The 15,433-nt window shown below is 43.2% G+C and overlaps 1 pseudogene; it reads right to left on the bottom strand.

Annotated features, from left to right (window-relative positions):
• Window positions 1–514: 514 nt before the first annotated feature.
• On the bottom strand, window positions 515–1,421 carry LOC123346844 (annotated as a pseudogene).
• Between the last annotated feature and the right edge of the window lie 14,012 nt (window positions 1,422–15,433).

The raw sequence follows: 15,433 nt of genomic DNA, 5'->3' as shown, positions 1-15,433 counted from the left end.
CCACAACACACTGGAGGCAGTAGGTCAGATCCACAGATTCTGCAAATTGCTCTTGTGCCACCAAAGTCAATGGAACTACACTGATGTTTTGAAGATCTACCCCAAATGTCTTCTCATCTATGACAGTCTTACACCAGTCTGACTCATCTGGTTCCAATTAAACCACTCCTAATTTATACACACAAGCAAGACAACTCCCATCATTATTTTCAGTGGCCACAGAACAGGTGGTAGTGGCGAAGCTGTGCAATGGGTATTGTTTGGCACAGAATGAAAGTCTTATTTGCACACACAATTTACACTTATTTAACTCCAAAACTGGACCAGATTTTCTACTGGTGTAAATCACCACAGTGGCAGTGACATCAATGGAGTTAATCTGGATTTGCATTGGTGCAAAAATCAGACGTGCTTGTGTGCAAGCTGTGTGGTCATAGAAACAACTGACATTAATGAACAGATACTATGTGAGCAAACTTTAATTAGAGAAAAACAAAAAAAAACTATTGGTGATTTACCTACACCCGCTAAGTCTTCTCAAGGCAGCTTTGATCTCTTTGTTCCTCACGCTGTAGATAATTGGATTCATGATTGGTGTAAATACGGAATAGAGAACTGTCACCATAAGATCTAGAGGAGATGGAGAGTTGGAGGTGGGTTTCAGGTAAGCAAAGCCGCCAGTGCAAACAAACAAGGAGACCACAGTGAGGTGAGGAAGGCAGGTGGAGAAGGCTTTATGCCGGCCCTGTTCAGAGGGGATTCTCAGCACTGATTTGAAGATCTGAATATACGACACAATGATAAAAATAAAGCAGCCTAAGACTAAACACACACTAAATGCAAGAACCCCAATTTCACTCAGATATGAGTCAGAACAGGCAAGCTTGAGTAGCTGGGGGATCTCACAGAAGAACTGATCCACAGAAGGTCAATGCAAATGTGTTCCCAGTGTGTAGCACAGAATAGAGAATTCCACTGATCCAGGCACCGGCTGCCATTTGGACACAAGCTCTGCTGTTCATTATTGTCTCATAGTGCAGTGGTTGGCAGATGGCGACATATCGGTCATATGCCATGACGGTGAGAAGGAAAAAATCCGCTCCCAAAAAGAAGAGGAGGAAAAAGACTTGGGCAACACATCCAGCATAGGAAATGGTCCTGGTGTTCATGAGGGAGTTGGCCATGGATTTGGGGACAGTGACAGAGATGGAGCCAAGGTCTACGATGGACAGATTCAGCAGGAAGAAGTACATGGGGGTGTGAAGGTGGTGGTCAAAAGTTATGGCCATGAAGATAAGAAAATTCCCCATTAGGGCTGCCAGGTAGATCACTAGAAACCCCACAAAGTGCAAAATCTGCAGCTCCCAAACGTCAGAGAATCCCAGGAGAAGGAACTCGGTCACGGTGGTTCGGTTGGACATTTTCTTTCTCAGGACACTGTGTGATGGTTGCAGAGGGAGGGACAAGAGCAAGGGCCAGGGTTAGATCAGTAAAATACCTCTCTTTTTGAGACATCCACCTTAATTTCCTTGACTCAGACCCTTAGCTTGTGAAGATTGGTGTAATATGGGAATGAAGATGGAGGAAACAGTCACACTGACTCTAGTGGAGTTACTCCTGATTTACACTGGGGTGAGAGAAAATAGAATCAACTCAATAGACTCCAGTGCAGTTACTTAGAATTTACACCAAAGTGATGGAGAGGAGAATTAGGAACAAATGTTTTGAGGTATTTGTATACCTTTGTCACCCAGAGGTGGGCGAACTCTGGATAATGGTATATAAATGTTACTATTCTCAGTTTACCGAGGGGAATCAGGGCTCTGGCAGGCCAGATTCTGCTGTCAGGGCCACTGCTGCAAATATGGGTTAAATTCACTGCATGCCATGGAATTACTCCCCATTTATACTGCTCTAAATGGGAGGAGCATCTAACATGGAAGTGACCAAACCCAGCCATAATTACACAGTAAACTCTAGACAGGAATGCAGCTCAGTAGTCCTGAGGCCCCTCCCCCGGTTCTAGCTTGATTCCCATGCTCATTGCGAAAGACAAATGTTCCGGCTCCCCTCCAGCTTCTCTATCCACTCAACTAACCTCCTTCCCAGAGCTTGGAAGAGAACCCAGGAGTCCTGACTCCCAGTTTACCTTCTACTCTAACCCACTAAATCCAACACCCCTCCCGGAGCTGGAAATACAGGCCAGGAGTTCTGGCTCTACCCACTGGACTCAACTCCCTCCCAGAGCTGGGAACACAGGTGACGTGTCTTGACTCCCAGTCCCCTCCTCTAACCATTACATCAGACTGTATCTCAGCCTCTGTCCCAGTGACTCTCCACTGCCATCAGCAATGACTGCTGCGAGTGACAATGGAGAGTCATTGGGCTAACAAACGCAAGTGAGAATGATTCTCCAGTGTGGTACTTGGGTCACTCACCTGGTGTCTTGAAGAGTTCAAGTCCCTGCTGCATTAATTATTGATACAACGTGGAGCAGCTTGAAGAGGAGAGACTGAGACAGTCTCATTTCAGAACAGCCCATAGCCTAGCGACTCAGACACCCTCCTGTAAATTGAGAATTCAAACCCCTTCTCATCATCAGTCAGAGGGAAGAATTGAACCTGAGTTTCTCACAAGCCAGCAGAGTGCCCTAACCACTCAGCTTCAAGCTATGAGGGGTGCCTGTCCCACAGTCCTTATGAGAGACAGAAATAGAATTACCCACTTCTGGGCTGAACTTCCTGCCAGAGCCACATATATAACTCAGGAGGCCTGGCTCTCAGTCCCCGCTACTCTTACCCACTAGACCCCAACACCTTTCCAGATCTGGGGAGAGAACGCAGGAGTCCTGGCTTCTAGTCCCCACTACTCTAACCCACTTGACTCAACTGCCCTTGCAGCAATTTAATAGACCGAAGAAACAATAAACTGAGAACTAGACATAAGCTGATGCTAGATAGATAGATAGATCTAACAACAAACTAACAAACAGACACGAGTAAGAAAAGAACAGATACAGAGAGTGATAGAGAAACACAGAACAAATCCAAACTAACACGTAGACAGAGAAGTATAAACAAACTAATATAGAGAGAAAAGTATAAATAGACAGATAGACAGCAATAACAACAAACTAATGTATACAGAGAGAAAAGTAACAATGAGCTGATAGTGTTTGTCACAATTTTTGGACAATTTTAATGTAAACTCCTCCATCCATTCTAAAAAAACCTGTGTGTCAATTTGATCAATTCCCTCACTCCCTTTCCTAAGGTAAATGCTTTGGACTGCCTCAGTTTCCCATGCCCAAATTGACGTAAGAGTGACACTATGAATAAAAAAATCTGTTGTCACTCACAATTTCATCCTTACAGTGCCACTGTGTAACCCACAAATATATTTAATTGCAAGAGCAAACTTACGCTGCTGGTCTATGTGGAATCCTCCCAGACTGAGATGTCTTTTCTCCTCCAGCTACACACTGCAAATGGTTACTCCTCTCTCTCTAGCCCCATGCACACCCCTGTATCAGTCAATCTCTCTATCTAATGCCCTTATCACTTTACTATGAGAGACCGTTCCTCCACCACACTGAGGCTGAGCTGCTGGAAATACACTGAGATCTGTGCTGTCTGCAGATGAGCTGTGTGTCAAAAAGGCTGGTGCTGCAGGAAGGTGATTTATCCATGTCTGTTTTCTTTGGGCTTGTCTGACTCACTCCCTGGAGCCCTCAACAGCCCAGAGGCAACAATTAATTTCTCTTGCCCTCTACTTCCCTGAAGAGTTTTCAGAAACAAAAATAATCACAATTACAATGAGGCAGCAGGATCTAAAGGAAAGATTGTGAGTCAAACACTAAGGGCACACAGGTCTTGTTCCTGCCTCTGACCTGCTGTGTTACCTTGAGAAAGTCATTCTCTAGGGCTGTTTTTTCCCTTCCTCCCTTTGCCTGTCTTTTCTACTGTAGGTTCCTTGGGGAGGATACTGTGTCTTACCTAATATAATGGGCCTCTCACATTAGGTTCAAGTATCAGATAATTAATTAATTAATTGATTAAAAGCTAAGGTCCAAGATGTCCTGAGATGTGATCCCAGCTATTCCTCTGGCTTTGTTCAGGCCCTTCACTGCTCCTTTCCTCAGTTTGTTACCAGTACCACCTGATTCAGAGGAAAGTCTAAGAGGACCTATAGAGGACAGTGCTCAAATAACCTGCTCATGGTGGAGTCTCATCATCATCATCTTGTGAATGGTCTATTGCGTGAAGAAGATGAGTTTCTTCCCCTCATAGAGTTTTATTTACTACAAAGTAACTGCATGCTCTCATAATCCAGATAGGCTGGAATATTCAAAGGATCCTACTGGATTTGTGTGTCTAAATCCCATTGGCTTTGGACAGGAGAGAAGTGCCCAGCTCCATTAATCTTCTTTGACTATCTCTCTTAGTTTATTATTAATTACTTATTTTGTCGATTCCATCACTGACAATTTCAAATCAAGATTGGATGTTTTTCTAAAAGATCTGCTCTAGGTATTATTTTGCGGATGTTCTGTGGGCTGGGTTATACAGGAGGTCAGACTAGACAGTCACTATGGTCCCTTCTGGCCTTGGAATCTATTAATCTAGTTTGATCTCAACCAAAAATAGGAACAAAATTTCTCCCAAATCCTCACAAAATGGTAGATATTTTTTTAAAAGATTCAAAATTTCTATGAATTAAAAAAATATTTTTTTCTTTAAATAATGGTGTAGAAGGATTCTGATCCTCTCCCCTGTTTTTGACTAAATCTATTAAAATCATTTCCAAGAGATTTTAGCTGAATTAGGCAACACCTCAGAGTAGCACAACTCCACCTCTCTCTTGGCGATGTAGGCTATTTTGAGTTCATAGAGGGGCCAACATGGCCACCAAAATTCCAATTACTTTTAATGGGAATTTGATATCCCAGTCCCCTAGGTGAAAATCTCCACTCATAGTTTTACAATCAAAACCTGCAATTTTTTTCTGGTGGGATTTTTAAGGCCATTATTCAATATTTTTATTAACAACTTGGATAATGGAGGAGAGAATTTGCTTATAAATCTTGCAGATGAAACCAATCTGGGAGGGGCTGCAAACACTTTGGAGGACGGATCAGAATTCAAAATGACCTTGACAAATTGGAGTATTAGTCTAAAATCAAAAAAGAGGAAATTTAATAAAGACAAGTGCAAAGTTCTTCTCTTACCAAGGAAAGATCAAAGGTAGAACTACAAAATGGGGAATCACTGGCTAGGTGGTGGCATAATTGAAAAGGATCTAATGGCTAGAATGGATCACAAATTGAATATGAGTCAACAATGTGACATAGTTGCGAAAATATAATTTGTATTTGCATGTATTAAAAAGAGTGTTGTATGTAAGACACGGGAAGTAATTGTCCCGCTCTACTTGGCACTGGTGAGGCCTCAGCTGGAGTACTGTGTCTGGTTCTGGGTGCCACACTTTGAGGAAGATGTGGACAGATTGGAGAGAGTTCAGAGGAGACCAGCAAAAATGATCAAAGGTTTAGATAATCTGACCTATGAGGAACAGTTAAAAAAACAGGCACGCAGAGGAATGGGGGTTGATCTGGAAAAGAGGACCAGCAACCTCAGTCTGTAGCACAATACAAGAAAATGTATTTAAAATACTGTTTGAATGGTACCTCACACAGCCAGGTTAAGTATAAATATACACCTCTACCCCGATATAACGCGAATTCGGATATAACGCGGTAAAGCAGTGCTCTGTCGGGGGGGGGGGGGAAGGGCTGTGCACTCCGGTGGATCAAAGCAAGTTCAATATAATGCAGTTTCAGCTTTAACGCGGTAAGATTTTTTAGCTCCGAGGACAGCGTTATATCGAGGCTGAGATGTATATATATATACGGACTAAATGGGGATAAATGTTAGAGAAATAGTGGTGAAAGAGGACATTTGATGCGTTGGACATGTCCAGTCACTAGTGAGTATTGGACACAATCCATAAAGAAATGACCCAATTGTTGGATATTTGTGATCTAATAACCTTCTGGTGATCGTCCTGGGGCTTCCTAGTGGAAATGGTCACACAAAAGGAAGTGAAAAATTAACCTCTGATCTTGCTAGTAACTGCTCAGCCATTAGTAATCTCTCAATGGGAAAATAGTCCAACCGTTGAGGAATGGTTCATAACAATATGGGAGGTTGGTTATGGAAAAATTAACTCAACAATTACATATTCAGCAAAATAGACAGAGGACAGATAGATACTTAGATAATTGGTTACCTGTTATTCAGTGCTCAAAGTATATTTTCCTGTAAAAACAAAACAAAATAAAACAAAACAAAAAGAAGTCACACCTATCCAATTCTTTGTATATGACCATTTGATAGACATACCTGATCTGTTAATATGTGAATACAGAAATGTCACTCAATTTAATAAAATCACCAGAAATGACATAGGAGTTGTAATGATTCTCACTCTGTACTATGGTAAAAGCCTGTTAAATAGAAAGACCTGGTGAGTATATTCCTGTCTGATGTCTCTTTAAACCAAAGTTCGCTCTTGTAATGATTGTTTTGTTTCTGATATTTATACGGCAAGGGTTTGTAAACTTGTTAAAACTTCCTAAATAAACAGATAAAAAAATGAGCATGTTGATCAAACTGCCAGAGAAAAGTTCAGCTCCCAGTTTAGATTGATGTAAATTTGCAGTAAATCCACTGACACTAAAGTAGATTCAATGGAAATAATCAGGATTTATACCAGTGTGAGAGAAGAATTCAGCCCATTCTTAAAATTTGAACTGATTAGAGGTTAAAAAAAATGGCATTGTCAGTTGAAGTGTAAAACAATTACCTTTTTTGGAATTAAACATTTTGATTGACCAGGACAAAACAACTTTTCATTTAAAATTTTTCCTTAATTTTACTTCACAATATGGTCAATATTGAAAGAAAATGTTTAGATTTTGTCAAAATGGAACCTGAAACAAAATTGTTTTTGAATTTTTGATTCACCTGAAGTTTGGAAAAATACCATTTTCAGTTTGACCCACAATTATTTTTTTCTGATTTTTCAAAATTGCCAGTGAAATGAAAAATCTATTATTCGCCCAGCTCTATTTGGATTTTGCTTCCCGCATATCATGGAGAATTTGATGCGCTAGATTAAGAGCAATAAAGAAGGAGGAAGGTCAAACTCACACAAACATCCATGCAGTATCTTCCATACACTGATGCACACACACACACTCTTCACACAAGCAGGCACACATGTATTATCCAACAAGCAAACACTCACTTTAACACACCACTGTAAATGCACCAAATGCACTCTTTCTCCCAGCACAAAAACAATTATAGCACACACTCGCTAGCTCTCACACACAAACACAACACCTTTATGTCCCAGTTTAGATGGTGTACTGTGTATAGTGATGTTACAAAACAAGGAACCAGATCTGAGTTTGGCAATGAGAAGAAAACACTTTGAGGGCCAAGGCATCAGTTCCCACACTTGGGAATATGAACTGAGAATTGGCAATGGACAGGGGAGGGGCTGTCTACAACTCTCTCACACAAGCAGTTCCCCAGCACTGAAATGGAAACATGGGAACCATTCGTAAATTTGCTGGCTTCTTGGTGCTGAGGCATTTGCATGGTCTATCTCTTTATTCCCATATATAATCTGTTGCCTCACTGTCTTAAACCTTCTGTCTGAACTATGTATATCCATCACTGTGACATTTAAGGAATGTGTAGGGCTGCTGTCATTTCTCCTACATGAGATTATTTATTTATATTGCCATCAGAACACACCCAATATTATTATTACCTATCTTTGGTGAAAAAGTGGCAGCTGTGCAAAATCTGCACAGGGCCTGCCTTCTCCTAGAGTGAGGCCAAAGCAGTGTGGTGGCTTATTTTTCTTACCACCTTTGAGATGTTTTGGGGTCAGCTGCCTGTTGTGTATTGGCTCCAGGTCCGTATTCCCGGGTAGCATTTTTGCCTTTCTCCAAAGTATGTAAGAGAAGACAACTGGGTTTGGAATATATGTAGCTGATGTATTGATCTATAGTTATAAATTGCAGAACAAGCCTATCTAGGAACCAGATTTTGAGTTACTTATAGGTGTTTAATCAAGCAAGACTCTGGTTGGGCCAGACTGGGATTTGAGTGACACCAGAGTAAAGCTGAAGTCATTGGAGTTATTTTGGCTTCATTCCTGAGATCAGAATTTCCTCCACTATGAGTTTTGCCTGAATTAAGACAGAATAAAAACTGTCCACCTCATTGTACCAGTTTTGCAATGGTGTAAACCCAATGAAATCAGTGAGTTACAATGGCATAAATCTGGTAGAATCGAGAGGACATTATAGCTGAAGGACTTCAAGAGTTTTTTTAAAAACTACTCTGGTTATTATTTCTTGTTCACGTGCAACATTTGAATGAGGATTATGCACAATGCATACAACAGCTTTAATCTTTTAGGAAAACTGAACTATTAGTTTACTCTTGTGGTCTTGTCCTCCTATGCAATGCTCTTTCCATTGCTACCTCTATAAGTCATCTTGGAAGAATTAGATGGTTATCAGTAAATATTGGCAAATGTTGATTTCACCATACACACACAAACCAGCGAACAAATATTTCCTTCAACAATCAACATTTCCAGTGAGACAAAGTAAGAAAAATGCTACTTGAGAACTTATGAGTGTTTGATTTAAGGTTATTGACTTTCCATATTTTCACGTCATGTTGAAACATTGTGCTTTCACAGTTCTCAAGTTTTAACTTTTTGAAACTCAACGTGAACTATCATTAAATAGTTATTGTCTGACCCCTCCATAATTTTCTGCAACTGTGAAAATTTAAACTGATAAAAATAAAAAATGCTTAATTATAAACATCAATATTATCAGTCAAAATTTTATGTATATATATATATATACTGCCACACCTATGTATAAGATAGTATTGTCTACGGTCAGGTGTCTTCTTTGAATTTTCTTTTGAGAAGTAGTATCTAAAGTTTTTGTTTTTGTTTTTGTTTTTTTTAAGGAATAAATGTCAGTCCTGGTTCAGCCCTCTTCTGCTGGGGACAAACCTTCTTCGCATCTCCAGCCTAAATTTACTCATGGCCAGCTTATCTGCATTAGTTCATGTGCCAGCATTGTCCTTTAGCATCAATATCTCTTCTCCCTCCCTGTTGTTTATCCCCCGATCTATTTATAGAGAACGACCACATCCCCTCTCAGCCGACATTTTGCTCGGCTAAACAAGACAGATTATTTTAGGCTACATCTACATTACAAGCTAGGGCTGTGATTCCTCAGCTCACGTGCATGCGCTTGTGCTAGATGGATGAGTATATATCACAGTGCAACTGCAGTAGCATGGGCGGCACCAAAGCTTCATCATGCCACATACAACCTTGTCTCAACCTCAGGGCCACCTACTCAGCATGGCTGCCCATGTACCAGGGGCGGCTCCAGACCCCAGCACACCAAGCGCGTGCTTGGGGCGGCATGCCGCGGGGGGCACTCTGCCGATCGCCAGGAGGGCGGCAGGCAGCACTGGTGGACCTCCCGCAGGTGTGCCTGCGGAGGGTCTGCTGGTCCCGCGCGGCTTCGGTGGAGCAGCGGGACCTGCGGACCCTCCGCAGGCATGCCTGCAGGAGGTCCACTGGAGCCGCGGGACCAGCGACCGGCAGAGTGCCTCCTGCGGCATGCCACCCTGCTTGGGGCAGCGAAATGTCTAGAGCCGCCCCTGCATGCTACCATGGCTATACAGGATTTATACTTCCACTAGCTCTCATCAAGCCATCTCAAGGACATGGACCCGAGCTGGGAATCACTCCCCTGGTTCATAATGTAGATGTAGCCTCACGCTCCTCTCATAAAATATCTCTCCATTGTCGCAATAGGAGGACTATCGTTCCTAAGACTGTAGGGTTGCCATTGTAATTGGTTCCATATTTACATGGCATTTTATCAAGCTGCATCTGGGGCCAGCTCCTCAGATGGTAGAAATGGACACTGCTCGACTGTAAGGGAGCTGTGGCAATTTACACTGGTGTCACAATGCAGTTCACTACTGGTGTGATTGTTAGAGGTGAGGAACGCTCTCTCCTGACATTGCTCTTGTCCTTCCCCCTCCCCAGACAGCACAATATGTACTGAGAAAGAAAGCAGCAAAGAATCCTGTGGCACCCTATAGACTAACAGACGTTTTGCAGCATCTGTTTGTCTATAAGGTGCCACAGGATTCTTTGCTGCTTTTACAGATCCAGACTAACACGGCTACCCCTCTGATACTTGAGAAAGAAAATGTCCAACCGAACCACCATGACTGAGTTCTTTCTTTTGGGATTTTCCAGTGTTTGGGGGCTGCATATTTTACACTTTATCCTGGTTCTAGGGATTTACCTGGTAGCCCTGACAGGGAATCTCCTCGTTATCCTCCTTGCAGTGCTTGACCATCACCTTCAAACCCCCATGTACTTCTTCCTGAAGAATCTGTCTGTCTTAGACCTCGGATCCATCTCCCTCTGTCCCCAAGTCCGTGGCCAACTCCCTGTTAAACACCAGGTCAATTTCTTATGCGGGACGTGTTACCCAAGTCTTTCTCTTCATCTTCTTCACTGTAGTTGACTTTGCTTTTCTCACCATCATGGTGTATGACCGATATGTCGCCATCTTCCAACCACTGCACTATGAGATTATAATGAACAGGAGAGCTTGTGTCCAAATGGCAGCCAGTGCCTGGATCACTGCAATTCTCCTTTCTAATCTGCACACTGGGAACACATTTGCAAAAACCTTCTGTGGAGGCAACATGGTGGGTCAGTTCTACTGTGAAATCCCCCAAATACTCAAGCTCGCCTGCTCTGACATGTACCTTGGTGAAACTGTGGTTATTTCCTTTAACATATTCTTAGGCTTAAGCTGCTTTGGTTTTATAATTGTGTCATAGGTTCAGATCTTCAAAACAGTGCTGAGAATTCCCTCTGAGGAGGGTCAGCATAAAGCCTTCCCCATCTGCCTTCCTCACTTCATTGTGGTCTCCTTGTTATTTTGCACTGCTGTTTTTGCTTACGTGAAGCCCAACTCCCGCTCTCCATCAGGTCTGGATCTTGTGGTGGGTGTGCTTTATTCCATGGTGCCTCCTCTGATGAATCCGATCATCTACAGCATGAGGAACAAGGAGATCAAAGGTGCCTTAAAGAAACTAACTGGGTGGAGGTTATTCACCAAAAATAAAATGTCCAGATTTCTCCCATGACCATGGTTTCATTCTCTGTTTCCTTACAGATATAATCAAATGATGACATTATTGTCTCCATGGGAAGGTGATGTGTAATCTTTTTTATACAAAATGCTGCGTTTACAGTGGTAATAATCCAGACTAAATTCATTGAAGTCAGTGGAGTTACTATAGGTTTACATGAGTGTAAATCAGAGAAGAATTGATTGATCAATCTAGCTATAAATGGCCACAAAACAACAACACTTTGTTAACACAGAGTTAAGGTTGTCCAGTGATAATTCAGACCCTTCCAGAATATTGTGTTGTACAGCAAAATTTAAACTTTGGACAGTCAAGAAATAGAGAGTTAAGATACAAGCTCATACAACCTTAACTCTGCCCCCAGGAGCTGATAATAGCCCCATGGATTTCTCTGCATTAAATTCCAGCTGCATTCATTGTGATAGATGTAGCTGACTTGAATGGTGGAGGGAGAAGAGTGGTGTGTTTGTGATATGAGGAGCTCTGGGGATTAGTTGAGGAGCACCATAGACCTGTGTTTGTGATATGGGTAGATCTAGTCTCACCCCCACACCCCATGTGTGGGACCAAAGGGAAGAGGTACATGTGTCCCTCTAGGGACCTATCTGCATCATTTCAATACAGAATTGTGTAGGTCATGTCAGTAGCAGGGCCCTGGGGTCATCTTCTCAGCGGTGAGGGGGGATATGAAAGCAGGCTGTGGGTTTAATGAGGGGTAGGGGGAAGTAGAGGTTTAGGTGGTCTCCTGTGTGCAAGTGTGAAGGGGCTGTAAAAGGGGATGTAGTTAAATTGTACCAATGTGGCATTCTGTGGGGGAGCAGGCCCAGTGTTTGAGTGTAGGGCAAGCACAGGTAACATCTGTCCATCTCAGTGACAAGGCAGAGTGGGAGTGTGTGGGTATTACAGGTGTTGTGGGGCATAGCCCAATGGGGGCAGAGTTAAGGTTATGTGAGCATTTACTTTAATTCCGTATGTCCTAGTTTTCAGAAGTTTGAGTTTTGCTGAATTGGACCTTCTGGACAGGCATGAGCTCTCACTGGGAGACCTTAACTATGTTTAAATGAAGTTTTTGGCTATTTAATTTCCTAGCTATTTGAAGAGAAAGAAAAATGTTGGTAGGAGTATGTGGTCCTTGTGGTGGCTATAGATAGCAGTACATAAGGATGACGAAAGATGCAAAAGGATCTTTTCAAAGCCACCATGGGGGGGAAGGATAGCACAGTGGTTTGAGCATTGGCCTGCTAAACCCAGGGTTGTGATTTCTAATCCTTGAAGGAGACACTTAGGGATATGGAACAAAATCAGTGTTTGGTCCTGCTAGTGAAGGCAGGGGGCTGGACTCAATGACTCTTCAGGGTCCTTTCCAGTTCTAGGAGATAGGTATATCTCCATTAATTTATTTTATTTCTGGACAGGAGCTGTATTCTGTGCCTGTCTGGGCTCCTCTCACATCCACCTCCATAACCTCTCCATAAGTGCAGCACAAAGCCAGACACATCTGTCTGCCAGTGAAGTGGCCTATTTATCTTAATGAGCTATTCTGAGCAGAGTGAGAACCCCTCCAGGAGACGGTGCAGCTTGAAACAATCACTTCAAGAGGTGTGAACTGCTCCACTTGTATCAGCACCCCAGTGCCAGCAGGGTCTTCACAGTGTTGTTGGTGTACGCTTCACATGTGCCTCTTCTCAGCTTCACACCCCAAGGGGCGGCGCTTCCCTAGACCCAGCACACATGATCCCAAGATTATGTGAGGGGAGCAGGGAGCATTGGACCCCCATATCTGGGAACCTCCAGATATTGGCACAGACATGGGAGGGGAATGTGGGGATGTCAGGTGCTCCTGTCCCCATTTTCCCCAAGGCTGCTGTCACTCACCCTCATGTTATCCTCCCAATCTCCTGACCCCCAAACTGTCTCCTGACCCACAACTTGTCTCCTATCCACCCTCCTCATTCATCCTCCTCACCATAATCACTCCTCCTCTCACTGCCCCCAAAACTCCTCTCTTCCTTTCTCACCAACTCTCCTGCCCCCAATCATCCCCCCCCAATGAGCATGTGCATGGGTTATGTATTTTCATTTCAAAAATAGTGTCAGCACCCTCTCAATATTCGGCTGTGCTAAAGTGACAGTTCCCCAAGATTAGAAACCCTTCAACAGAGGCAGATTCCTCCTGTTTTTAGTCACAGATTTCTGCCCAGGGTTAGATTTTAAGTCACAGGGCCTAGGTTTGTTGGCCAGAACATTCTTCTTTCAGCAGCTATGGGGCTGCGAGTCAGAAACAGCTTTCACCCAGCTCCTCCTCTCGCCGTGCACATGCACAGTGCAATCCATTCGGCACGACTCCAAGCACTGCAAAGGCTGACACACCTAACTGAGAACTAAACACTGTGGCTAATAACACTGTCACTTTATTTCCCCCTGAGGCCCAGTGAGTGGACTGCACTCTGCTGTGGTGGCCCTTGAGCTTTGGAGACCCTGGTGTGAGGATCTAAGCCCCGGTTTGATCTCTAGCTGTGCACAATAAATCAGCACCAAAATGCACCAACTATAAGAAAAGTTAGAAATACTCCACTGCAGTCAACTGATTTCCCTCTCACTCACCCTAGTGTAAATCAGGAGTAACCCCACTTGAGTCAATGGGGCTGATTCCCCTGTCACTCATCTCACGGTAAGTCCATGGTGTTATACTGGAATATGTCTGGTTTCAGGGAGAGAAGATTCACACCCTTTGACTCCAAAGTCTGCCATATCCTCCACCCCCTGAATCTTCTTACTCTAGTCACTGAGTGTCTCCTTCCCTCTGCCTCAAACAGCCCAGACCCCCAAACAACCCCCCCCAGCCCTTAATCCCCTTCCTCCCCTCTTACAACCCTCCATGTCATGGACGCTCTCAGTCCCTGTTCTTTGAGATTCCCCCTCCCATGGCCAGAACCAATTCTCCACCCAGAGTTCCTGACTCAGCTTTCTCAGAGATCCTGGCTGAACCCCTCTGCCCACCAGTCCCCTCCTCTGCTCAGCCCCAATCCCCTGACATGCCCACAGCCCCAGGGAACAGCCCCCAATCCCTGCTTCCTTTTGTCCCGCCTCCAAACACCAGACATTCTCTCTGGCTTCTCTCCATTGGCCAGCTTTGGCCACCACTTCCTTCCCACACCACTCTCCTCCTTCCTCTGCCTGGACCTCTCTAGAGCTGGGGGGGGGGGCGTTCAGTCCCTCATTCCATTTATTCCATCACCTCTCAGCCAAGCCTGCCTGAGGAGGGGAGCAGGGAGCGCTCATCTGCAGAGTAGATCCCTGTCTGCTAGGAACTGCAGAGACCCAGCAGCTCAGGACATCCAGCGAAGGGACACGACAGCTGCTGCTGGATAATACAGTGATAGGGGCATGAGAGAGAGGGATAACCAAACAATCCTGGCAGTGGGTGCATAGATAGATAGATAGATAGATAGGTAGGTAGATATGACCGATGATTCCTAACACTGGAGGCTCAAATGCATCGCATGCTGGGAAAAATTCCACAAAGACCAGTACAGTAAGTTTACCATTTCAATTAAATATGTTAGAGCATTAATATACAGGGCTAATTTAAGAACATAAATTTGAATTATGTTTGGAACTCCTTAAGACTTTTGCTATCAAGTCAATCAACCATCTAGAGTCTATCAGCGTTTTTTTTTTATCAAAAAAAAATTGGGCTTTCATAGACTCCCCAAAATCTCCAATTTTCCATGTTTTGGCAATTGTGAAACAAACATTTTTTGCAGCAAAACTAATTTTTTCCTGCCTAGATCCACCCAAAAATATGAGTTTTCAGTTTTCCTATGATATATACATCATATATATGTGTTTCATATATATATGATGTATCCGTGAAATATATTTGAGGATACCTGAGACTTTCTATGAAAATTTGATTAATTGAAAACACAATTTTCCTTTGAAAACTATTTAAGTAGAAAATTTGTGACCACGCATAATTGGAAACTGAGCTTTAAGAAAGCCTGGGGAATGCAAATATTGTCCATTAATACAATAATTTCAAAGCCATACATTCTATTTCATCTCTTTTTATTTGCAGCCATTGCTTCATACTGTTAGTTATGCCTAGGGCTCCAGCGAGGCCTATACTGACT

The sequence above is a fragment of the Mauremys mutica genome, chromosome 12 (genome assembly GCF_020497125.1).
Source record: "Mauremys mutica isolate MM-2020 ecotype Southern chromosome 12, ASM2049712v1, whole genome shotgun sequence".
NCBI lineage: Eukaryota > Metazoa > Chordata > Testudines > Geoemydidae > Mauremys > Mauremys mutica.
The sequence above is the reverse complement of the archived record's forward strand: the minus strand, read 5'-3'. Positions and strand labels throughout refer to the sequence as shown.